At 36.9% G+C, this 12671-nt stretch overlaps 1 protein-coding gene across 4 annotated transcripts in view; it reads left to right on the forward strand.

Moving 5' to 3' along the window:
• The window catches only part of Rnls (renalase, FAD dependent amine oxidase), a 310493-nt gene that overhangs the window by 177709 nt on the left and 120113 nt on the right, over positions 1-12671 (forward strand). The gene's annotated exons all lie outside the window — the stretch shown is intronic.

Here is a 12671-nt window from a genome sequence, read left to right on the forward strand (position 1 = left end):
CGATCCTTTAGTGATGGTCTGATTTTTTAGTAACTGAAAAGTGATTTGAAGGCATCAGTACTCTCAAGCCAGGATGAATGTTATTCCGTGATTTGTTTTTCCTTTACATTTAGAAATGTTATTATATATATATAATATCTACTTCATAGTCTGCAAACAGTAAACTATGATTATATGTTGAAAACTTGGATGAATAGATGAATGCATCAAGTAACAGTTATGTTCTTGGTGCCAAGAACAGTTAGCTAAAGCAAGCTTTCCCCCATCTACTGAATAAACAGGATGGGGTCAGCAACACTGGACAAAGCCAAGGCACATCTGTAATCTGACAGCACTGAATGCTCACAGCTGAACAATTATAGCTCTGGTTCCATATGTGACCCAAGAAACTTTTCCCTCATGATCTGGAAAGACTAGCTTTAAAAAAAAAACTAACATACCTGTTAGCGTCTTGTCTTCTTGTTTTTTGACTTGTTTTTTCTAAGCTTGCAGCTACTAATAGATTAGTGGATATATACGTTTGCTGTTTTAAATAAAAGCTTCTAGGAAGGCAAGTTTTAAAACTAATATACATACATATTTGTAATCCTTGTTATCCAAGACTACATATGTTTGGATATCTTATGTTTAACAAGACCACAGACATCCTCTAAACAACTCTATATAAGATAACCATTCTGATGGACATTTAGTTAAATATAAACAAGTATGAAAACCCCACTCAATGAATTGAAAATAAAAGATCTCTCAAATTCATACTTCCAATTTCAAAAGATGTTTTCTCGTAACTTCAGTAAAAGTAAATGTATACAAATTTACAAAATAATCTTTCAGTAAACAAGAGAACTGTTCACAGAAGAGTGTGTTCTGCCTTCTCCAGCCAGCTGAGAAAGCAGATAACATTTAGAAGCAGTGCAAATTACCTGAATAATAAACACGTTGTTTATTTCTAAAGTATTTGTGGATGCTGAATAAATGGTAAGGGTCAGGAAGGGCGTAGTAGGGTTTGGGCTGGGTCACTGAGGTAATTTCCTACAGATTACAGGGACATCTGCAAATTCTAAGAGTAGAATGGATGTCAGATTGAGGTATTGAGCCTAATCTCCTCAATAGATGAGATTAACAAATAGACAAGACGATAAGTGGCAATGTCTAATGAATCTAGGGGTGAGGGGAGATTGCACGCAGAGCTGGACTTAGACTATGGAGGAGGGAGTACTTTCAATTTTAGGGGGAAGAAAACTACAGTCTCTATTCGTACAAATTCATTATAATACTTATTTCTCAAACAGACTGGATTTGAGTTTCATGAGATGGAGCTGACAGTTCACAAATGGTGAAGGCCTTTTACCAGCTAACTGATATCCTTTAGAGAGAGGACATGGTAGAGGAATAACTTCCAGGCTAGTTAGGAGGGTCAGGTGAGAGCATCTCTGTGTGGCTAGTATCATCTGTCCAGCACCCACTGGATCATCTGGGGCAATAGTACCTGAATTTTATTTTAATGGCTCACCCCTTTCCTCCTTTCAATATTGATGAAAAGACTCGAGTTAGATTCATTACTCCTGACCCCACTGTTTTGTTCATAATGCAAAACTAAAGCCAGGCCAATTGACTCAATTTCAGGGTTGGTACTGAATGCTTGATAAAACTTGCTGCTATGGTAAATGAATCCAGCCAGTGCTGCTGCAGGTGAAGATGAAAAAAAAGGACAAAAGCAAAGTTTTCATGCTATTGATTTAATCTACTCAGATTATCCAGAACTTTACTCTTAGAAGTTTTAGGAATAGTGCCCACAAATTCTGCACCCTTCTTACATCTTCCTTAAGTCATAGTGCAGGGTTTCTTGTATAGGGTTTTACGTCACTGGTACCCTAATGTATTCTAACTGTGTGAAACCTCTAATACCATGTTTGATATGCATATGCCTATTCCTATCACATTTCAGTTTATGTTGCTTCTTTTTTGTTTCTCTCTCCCCACTCCTTACATTTGCCCTACATCTTACTTTATATCTTCAGCATATAATACAAGATTAGATCTGACCATTTTCTTTAGGAAGCATGACCAAATAATCATGAGATAAATTTCCTCCTCTGGATCTCAGGTTCTTAACATACAAAGTAAAGGGATTAGTAAAACCCATACTTTTACAGTTGCTTTAGATGTAATTGGTTTTTTTTTTTTGGGGGGGGGGTCATGGGGCTTGGACTCAGTCTGGGCTCTGTCCCTGAGCTCTTCAGCTCAAGGCTACCACCATACCCTTGAGCCAAGCCCCATTTCCCATTTTCTAGGGGTTAATTGGAGGTAAGAGTCTCAAGTCCCTTTGTTCCCAGGCTTGTTTTGAACCTTGGTCCTCAGATCTCAGCCTCCTGCATAGTGTGAGCCATGGCACCCAGCTAGATGTAACTTTCTACAAGTCACTAAAATGAAGACCCAGTCAACAGCGATGATGTCAGCAGGAAAGCTCATCGTTTTCCTAACCACTAGTATACACTAAATATGGGAATCTATGGAAACAACATGACAGAAACATGTTCCTCTGAGTTTTCTAATCTTTGAGTTCACACTGGGTTTTAGGTCCTAACATCCATCCTTCTTTGAAGTTAAATAAAATGAGTCATTTTGCAGTATGGTGAGAAAACATGTCATTATTTCAGAAAATCTTGGTTTAATTTCAGCTCTGCTATTCCAAAGAATAGTTTTGGACAAACCATCAATACTATATTCATGTACTGAAATACATAAATAATTACAAGTCACAGTTCACTGAACAGTCATGTATAACTAACAACAGTTAAAAATTAGTACATCCAAGATTGGGTTTTAAGTCCAGTTTACTTTTGCTTTTGGTGTTATGTGTAAGAAACCAGTGACTGAGGTTGGAGGAGCTCTTCCCTTGTAAAGTGCAAGGCTCTGAGTTCAGTCCTTAGCTATGGGGAAAAAAAATCTACGGAAAAGAAACAAGTGACTATTCCAAAATCAGAAATTTTCTGCTAACTAGCTTGCTTCTTGGGGGACAAGAGCAACTAGGATTTTCTAGAAGTCCAAGATGATGCATCATCACTTTCTAGTAAGAGTTAGAAATAATCTGCAAAAAAAGCCGGGAGGGCGGGGGGAGTCATTTTCAACTTGAATTATATTTCTTGTCATTTGAAAGTGCCATTTCACACTTATTATTTCTTCCCTTTTAATGGATATTTTACCTTGAAAGGAGAAATTTGCCAGGTAATTTTGGTGTCTGATTGCAGACAAGAACACAATTTCCCCATTTATTCTTCTTTCTGGATCTTTTTCAGGCCAATTATCTTCTTTTATCACTTCTTCACGTAGTCTTACCTTTGTCTCCCCAGGGGAAGCTGTTTGTTCAAAATTATTCAACTGTTTTAACTGGATATTTAAAGCAAGGGCTGTTAATATAGCCCTACCTCCAGAGAAGCACTGTGGAGGAAAATAAAACAATTATTTCTTCTCAAAGATGACAAGATAAAAGTGAAATAAGTAAAGGGGGCAACAGTTTTTTTTTTAATCTTTTCTCTATGCCTAGCCCAAGCTATCATTTTAGAACTATTTATTTCCTGAACTTAACTCTTCAGCTAAGACTATAAAGTTGTGTCGAAGAACATAAATACTAAAGACATGCCTGCAGTAGATAAAGCTGGAGTGATGATGTTGCCCAGAGCTTGTGGTGACTAGAGCTCCTGAGGCTCAATTTTGGCTTTTGTAACCTATATAATAAGAACTAGGGTTGAGCCTGCTACAAAACAAATAAACGCTGAAGGTGGTCTCTCCTAGAGCGAAGCCTGCGGTAGATATAGAACAGCACACAGGCTGCCAAGGAGGTGGGGTGCCAAAGGCAGACTGCTATAGACTTGTTTGGCTTGGCTCTGCTAGCAAGGGGAGGAAGGAGAGTGAGACATCAGGCGCATGTATCTTTCTGTCAGTTTCCCTTTCCCTTCCACATCATCAAAGATGTAGATTTTGTGTTGAATTTACTGATGTGGTTGGCTTACTCTTCATGATATTTGGCCCTGGACCCTGAGCCATATAAAAGCTAAACTGTAAAGAGCTCAGGTGGCTGGAAGACAAGAAGAAAAGAGTCAGTTCCACACAAGAGTGAAGAGAGGGAAATTTACCACCGGCCTCCACTGGCTCAAAGGTGTGATCCTCAGCTTTCTGTCCAATTCGTCTCTTTACCCATATGTGTTTACTGAACTTCATTTGCACACCTCATCAGTGCTGTTACTTAGTGGTTAATAGCTTGGTAATTATTGTGTGTGTGTTTTGTCCTCTCTACTAAGATATAAAGTCTTGAAATGTCTCAGTTGTGTGTGTGTGATGACACCACATACGCCATACACATACTGCACTGAGCACACTCATGGCCATCTGATATCAGTATTCTAAAAGGCATTCCCATACCTTCTTTTTTTTGTTGCTGTTTGTTGTTGTTTCTTTGTGCCAATCCAGGATCTTGAACTTGATGCCTGGACCTTGTCCCTGAGCTTTTTGCTGAAGGATAGTGCTTTTACCACTTGAGCTACAACTCCACTTCTGGCTTTTTTCCTGTTTAATTGGAGATAAAGAGTCTCACACTAAATGAAAGGATCTCTAGGATATGGAAACAAGAGCTTTATCTTGTGTGATTGTTGTTCTTAATGTACTATGTTATTGCTCTTCTCTTTTTTTGCCCTTTGGTTAATCTCATATTGTTACTGTATCTGACATTGTTACCTGGTATATTGTACATACGTTTATTTGTTTATTTGAAACAGGAAAGGGAAGGGGGAAAACAAGATGATTGGGAGAGAAGGTGAGGGAAATGGAGACACAAACATGAGAAGGGGTAACAATGTGTGAGAAGTAATGCACCTACTAATTGGTGAATGTAACTGTAACCCCTCTATATGTTACCCCAACAATAAAAAAATTAAATTAATAAAGAGTCTTACAGAGCTAGGCCAGTAGTGCATGCCTGTAATCCTAGCTATGCAAGAGGCTGAGATCTGAGGATCGTGGTTCTAAGCCAGCCTGGGGGGCACAAAAGTCTGTGACACTCATCTCCAGTTAATCACCAGAAAACCAGAAGTAGTGCTGTGGCCCAAATGGTAGAGCATGCTAGCCTTGAGCTGAAGAGCTTAGGGACAGGGCCTAGGCCCAGAGTTCAAGCCCCAGGACTGATGGACCAAAAAAAATAGTCCCACAGACTTTTTTCCTTCCTGGAAAAACTTAGAACCACAATCCTCAATCTCAACCTCCTGAGTAGCCATGACTGCAGAAATGAGCTCACAGCACCTGCTCCCACACATTTCTTTTGTTGTTAGTCTGCAACTATCTCAGTCACTCATTCAGTTTCTTTAGTTCTCCACTTCCCAGTCAGATATAGAACTAGCCTTTGATTAACCCAATCTTTTCAGTATTAATAAATACTGAATACCAACAAAATTTATCAGCTGTATTTGCATGTGAATAAGCATGTCCTCTGCAGTTGAACTTGTAAGTAGGAGAACAGAGATGGGGACATAAATACTGTGTAACTTATAGTGTACATCGCCCCCACAATTATGGAAATAGGAAAGCAGAAGTTGGAGTCAGGCTCAGTTGGTAGAGCACTGGCCAGTGAGTCAAAGTGACTGGTACGAAGTTCAATTCCTTGTCTTGGACCTAAAAAACAACAAGAGAGAGGGGGGGGGCATGGGGGGGAGGGAGGGAAAGAGGGAGGGAGGGAGGGAGGGAGGGAGGGAGGGAGGGAGAGAGAGAGAGAGAGAGAGAGAGAGAGAGAGAGAGAGAGAGAGAGAGAGAGAGAGAGAGAGAGAGAGGGAGAGAGAGAGAGAGAACACAGAAGTATGAATGCAACAATGGTGAGAAATTTGGCTTAAAAGTGGAAAGAATGTCTGAGGTAATTTTTTCCATCTGATTTTCAACACAATATAAAAATACATTCTTTTCCTATTACTTTAAGTTATTGTTATCCTATGTTAAATAATTAATATGGGTTAGAATTTTTCAGTGGTAACTATTGTTATTGACAGCCTATTACTGTAAACTAGCACCACGTTCTTTAAATTTCTGCAGTTGCAATATATACCTTTTTTTTGACAGTACTAGGATCTATCACTTGCTAGATAGGTGCTCTATGACTTAAATACTGGACCTTCTGGCCTCAGACCACAGTATTTGTACCTAATGTTACCTGAGTAGCTGTGGTCACAGGTGCATATTACCACACCAGTCTTGCTTCTTGTTATACAATCCCCCTGATCTCCACTTTTCAAGTATCTAGGACTATAGATGTGAGCCTCTATTTTTTTTGCTACATAATTATTTTTTATTAGAGAATTTATTAATGTTGATTTTTACATCATATTTAACAAACAAGTGTTCAAGGAGGGAATCTCTATTTATAATCACTGGGACTTAGTATTTAGAACTTAATCAAAATTAGGCTAAGGGTTTGTATGTCATAGAAACATATTAATTTATGAAATAAAACATTATGTCTATAGAGTCATAGGTTTTTATGTCCATATAGTTATGTTTATATTTCCATTACCATGTCCATAGCTTTGGGTATGCAGTTATTGAGTCCTCGCTCTTGCACTCTTTGGACAAGTATGATAATAGGAAGATTTGAGCCTCTGTTTTTAGCTTGTATAATTTATTTAAATATGGGACAAAGCAAGCCTCAAATCATATCCTTTCTCAAAAATTATTCAAATCTTCCTATTGTCATACTTGTCCTTCAGGAACATTTGTAAAATTTCAAGTAATTATAGAGACTTAGTTAATTGTCTTAATGTATGTACATATATGTTTATATAATTTACAAAAACTCAATTGATACATATGCATATATGTATATTACATACATGTACATGGTTGTGGCTAGCCATTTAATGTTCAAATGTTTTGCGAGGTGCTAGTGGTTCCTACTTGTAAGTCCAGGTACATGAGAAACAGAATGATAGGATTGTAATTTGAGACCAGCTTGGACTCCAAAGTTCACAAGATCCTTTCTCAATCATTACTCTGAGCTAAGTGGAAGGCTGAGTATGGAGACCGGACTTCCTAACCAGCCTAGAAAGAAAAATCTGAAAGACTCCATCTCAATGAAAGAACACTGGATGTCATGGCTCATGCCTATCAAGAATGACACTATGTGAAACTAAAATAGGTGGATCATAGTCCAGAAGCACACCCAGGGAAGAAAGGAAGACCTTAAACTTTAAAATAACCAGCATAAAAAGAGGGCTTTTGAAAGCATGACTTTGAAGCAGAGTGCCTACCTAGCAAGAATGAAGCTCTGAATTCAAACTCAAGTACTATCTGAAAAAAGTCTTAATTTGATTTAAAAAAAATATTTATGGAATTCATTGTTTTTTCCAATTCAATCACTTTCCCGTCATCCTTAGAATTATAGCCGTTTTTCTGTTTTCATTTATGACACTTTCCTGAGCAATGTTAAACACTACTGCTGTCATAAAGCGTTCCTAGTTTTTCTTGTAAAGAAGGATAAAAGGCTGGGAGTTTGGCCCAGTGGTAGAGCGCTTGCCTAGCATGCACAAAGACCTGGGTTCAATTCCTCGGTACCACATACATAGAAAAAAGCTGGAAGTGGTTCTGTGACTCAATTGGTAGAGCTCTAGCCCTGAGAAAAGTCCAAGGACAGCACTCAGGCCCTGAGTTCAAGCCCCACAACTGGCAAAATATAAATAAATAAATACAAATAATCAGTGTAATAAAGATATTCTGTCTCATTTTGAGGAAGTTACTTTTTCTGCTCAATTTTTTCTCATATGTTGATATTAAATGGTAATGGATGCCTTTCAAATATTTTAAATTGAGATCAAATCATTTTATTTAATTGAGATTATTATAATATGATAAATTAGTGGAAAATCTGATGGTTACTGATGAAGTTTTAAAATAAATACAGTTTGTGAACATCATAACTTTTCTCTATAATCATATGGATGTATGGTCTATTTTTTCACATATGTATTTATTTCTATAAATGTGATGTTGTGCCTCTAGTCAGCCTTATACCAATCTAAAAGAAATCATGACCAAAATAACCAGATCCTGAAGGTTTTTGTTTTTATTTTTTCTCTTTAATTAAAGTATTGACTATGTTTTTTTATTGTAATTAGTAAAAGGGTTACATGATATTTGCCAGATAGAAGGTGTATTATTTCACATACATTGATACCCTTTCACATGTCTTGGTACCCATTAACCTCCCCCCCCACCCGTCTTGGTTTTTCCCCCTTCCCTATCAAATTTCAAATAACCAAATACAAATAAATTCAATATATCAGATAACAAAGTGAGATACTATAACAATATGAGATAACCACGGGACAGTAAAGGAGATGAGAGACAACATAGTACATTAAGGACAACAATCATTCGTTATATGGCTTTTGTTTCAATATCCTGGAGGTCCTTTCAATTAGCTTCATACTATATGGCCTTATGTATCAAGATTTTGCTCTATTGCAGATCTCTGCTAGTAGAGCCCAAGGTTTCTGCTGATTATGACGAATGAGGGAAACCATTGAGCCTAAGTTCCTTTGAGTCTGGCTTACTTCACTTAATATGATTTTTTCTAAGTCTTTCCATTTCCTAACAAATGGGGCGATTTGACTATGTTTTAATATATTAGTTATCATTTGGGTTTATATGAATTTTGGTTGATTCCATTTTGATGAATTTTATTTTGTAGAAAAAATATTTTCCTTCTTTTATGATTTAAAAGCTTGTGGCGGGGTTTGTGCAGTTTCATAGCTTCTAAGAGCTTTTCTGTATCTTGAAATATACTCTGTACCAGCAGAAGACAATGGGATGCTCACTTGTCTTTCAGTAGAGGAGAAAGAAACAAGAAAAAAGAAAGAAAATGTTTTCTCTGAGATGCCAAACCACAAATCTAGCCCTAGGCAGATTTGGTGCCAGAATTCATTCTGCCATCAGACTGTATAAATCTTGTTAAAGTGGTCATGGGTAATCTGCCCAAAGGGATCTAGAAGAGACAAAAACAAATCTCTAAAGGAGAACTGGAAACTCAGGACTCAAAGAATTTTCCAGATAAAATTCCTAGATAACAAAGCATACCTCACTAGGGAAAAATATACATCTGTGTGTACATATATAATTCATATATGTATGTACAAACATGCTTACATATGTGTACCTGTATGTGTACACATGAACATGTAGAATTATATACATGTACCTACACATAAACATGTATATATATACATAAACATGTAAAGGATATTCCAAATCCTTCTAAAGTCTTCAGATATTAGAATTATCTAGCATACAATATAAAATAACCATATCAAATACATTTCAAGAAATATTAAATATATTTCAAGAAAGGAGAATTATTAAGGACAAAGATTATCAACATTGATTGTGCAGATTTTAAAAAACCAAATAGGACTTATACAAATAAAAAATAAACAAAATTTCATTTTAAAGTGCAAAAGGCAAAGTAATAGAATAAGCATGAATGTAAAGAGAGAGAATGGTGAGCCAAAGGATAAATCAGGAATAATGTAGAATTTAGCATGAGGCTGTGATGGAAAATATGAAAGGAAATCAAGTATATGCTGACAGGATGAGGATATCTAACTGATTTTGGAAGATTTCTATGAAAAGAAAATAGAATGAGAAAAGGAGATATGGAGAGATTTAGAAACTAAACACTTTTTGTGTTGAATGTCAAAGTTGAGACTTTAGATTCCAGAAACTCAGTGAGGTCAAAGAAGGATAAACATAAGAAAAAATACAAATATTGCAGGCAAAAAGGAAATCATAAAACCAACTCTATATTTAAAAAAAAAAGAATTACCAGCAAACAAACCTGCATTCAAATTAAGAGTTGACTTCTCAAACACGTCAAGAGAAGCTAAGCTACACTGGCAAAATCACATTTTTTAATCCCAGAGATCTGACAGTGATTTATTTTTGAGTTTAAATTTAACATGGATGCTTAAATGTACAAGCAGTTTGAAATGCCGAAAGCAAAATGCTATACCAGTTAAACTAAATAAAGCAAAGAGAGAAGGAGAGAGGGAGGAAAAGAAAGGACAGAATTATTAGCTTTTCGGTGACTAAGGAATAATGATTCTACTAAATTTGTTCCGTGTGTCCTATTGATATATTTGTGGGGTTTGTACTTCTCCATTTCCAAATCTTGGTCATGATTAAACTCTGGGTGACTTAGTAATTTGGGATTTGAGCACTAAAAATACCCTTTAATTTGGGGGTTGTGAGCACTTTCCCTTAAAGTGATTGTTTTAGGTTGTAACTATTCAAATTGTAATTTAAATTCTAAAAAAAAAAAAAGTTGTCTTGTTCCAAGAACAAGTAACCAGGTTGTTCTCTGATTGTTATATAAGAGCCAGGTTTCACTTTAGGTCTTAAATGTCAGTGTTTTATTGCTCTTCTAGGAGTCTATGACTAATAATGCTTGTGGAAGGAACTTGGCATGTAGCCATCTTTGGTCTTAATGACTTTATGGGTTCTTCCCCAGAACAAATGGCAGGGCCAGAGCAACCTCTTGATTCTTTGCACACAGCTGGCATTCATGCCCCTGTGGTAAAGTCTGTGTAGATATCTTAGGGAGCACCAGCTCTGGGATTCAGAATGATGACCACCTTCTCTGTCTCTGAGAAGAGAAAGGGTTGCCATTGCCATTCTCTCCCAAGTTTACTAACTGATGCCGTAAATAATACTCATGGAGGAAATCTGCAGTGAGTTTCTTGCATGGTAGAATTACCTGAAAGAACTTGATATTTCACACTCACCCTCACACTCACTGCACCCTGCCCTATGAGTGGTAACTAGCAAAGGTCCCCACTGACAGGTTAACATTCAGTATGATGGCCCATTCATTTTTCTTCTAACAATGCTTCCCCTACAGTGAGGTGAACAGTGGACAGACAAGCTGACTCACAAACTATTTACTGCACTTGTTCTGAATTCATATTTCTGACCTCATACATGTAAAATTATTTGGAAATACTGATTGTTTAATAAAGACTCATGGCAGTCTATCACCTGAACTACTTGGCTACCTTGTCCCGAACAAGATGTGGTATTTATACACAATGGAATTCTATGCTGCCATCAGAAAGAACGACATTGCCCCATTTGTAAGGAAATGGAAAGACTTGGGAAAAAACATATTAAGTGAATGAAACCAGACCCAAAGGAAAATAGGCTCTATGGTTTCCCTCATTTGTAATAATTAGTACAAAACTTGGACTCTCCTAGCAGGGATTACAATAGCTAAAAACCTATATACATAGGCCATATAGGATAAGGCTAAATGAAAGGACCTCCAGGATATGGAAATAAGAGCTATATAATGAGTGAATGTTGTTCTTTATGTACTATGTTATTTCTCATCTCTTTTGTTGTCCTTTGGTTATTCTCGTATTGTTACAGTATCTTACCTTGTAATCTGGTCTATTGTATATATGTTTGTTCACTTGTTTGAAGTGGGAGGAGGAAGGAGGAAAACAAGATGAGGGGAGGGGGTGGAGGCAGGGAAATGGGGACAAAAACGTGAGAAAGAGTATCAATGTGTGTGAAGTAATACTCCTATCTGGCAAATATTAACTGTAACCCCTCTATTGATTACAATAAAAAAAGACTCATGACGTTTTAGGAGCCCTGTCCCTTTGTATTATGAAATTTATAAGTCTGGGTTCTCTGAGTTCAAACCCTAGTATCACCATTAATGAAGGAGAAAAATATGGGGATAATTCTGGTTAAAAAAACTTGGATTTGTATCTGAAGATGCTAAAAATATTTGGTCTAGTGTATGTATAATTTCAGCAAAGTATTTTGCAATCTGTTCAAAAATAAAATGAAAACATATTTATTGAATACCACGGTATTTCTTGAATTTAAAAATATGGAATTTAGCTGGTTGGGGTTGCTCAAGCCTATAATCCTAGCTACTCAGGAGGCTGAGATCTGAGGATTGCAGTCCAAAGCCAGCCCAGGCACTCAAGTCCATGAAACTGTTACCTCCAATTAACCACCAGAAAACTAGAAATGGCACTGTGGCTCAAGTGGTAGGTTGGTAGCTGTGAGGTGAAGAGCTCAGGGACAACCCCCAGGCCCAGAGTTCAAGCCCCACAGCTGACAAAAATATATATGTGTGTGGGTGTGTGTGTGTGTGTGTGGAATTTATATAACAATAGGCCCTGCCCTGAAGAACCTTCACTCTAGTGGATCAGAAAAAATTAAAATACCAGTAAATATAACTGTATCATTATCAGTACCTATTAAGTATTCTTGTTATCCTTCCTTCCAATCCTTTGGCAATATGTGGCAATTTGTTCTCTAAAACATCCTCTTTCCCCAATTATGATTAGTTTATTATTAGTTTCAATTACCATTGGTCATAATTGTACTATCTTAGTTATAAGTTTCACTAATATATAATAACCCCATGATATATACACAAATTCTTCATCCTTGGATTTATGTGACAGATAGATTTCTCTATTGCATAGAAATGCTAATGCTAATTTTTTTTTTGCCAGTCCTGGGCTTGAGCTCAGGGCCTGAGCACTGTCCTTGGACTTTCTCAAGGCTAGAGCTCTATCGCTTGAGCCTCAGCACCACTTCCGGCTTTTTTCTATTTATGT

This window comes from Megascapheus bottae, chromosome 15 (genome assembly GCF_031878675.1).
Source record: "Megascapheus bottae isolate mThoBot1 chromosome 15, mThoBot2.hap1, whole genome shotgun sequence".
NCBI classification, from domain to species: Eukaryota; Metazoa; Chordata; class Mammalia; order Rodentia; family Geomyidae; genus Megascapheus; species Megascapheus bottae.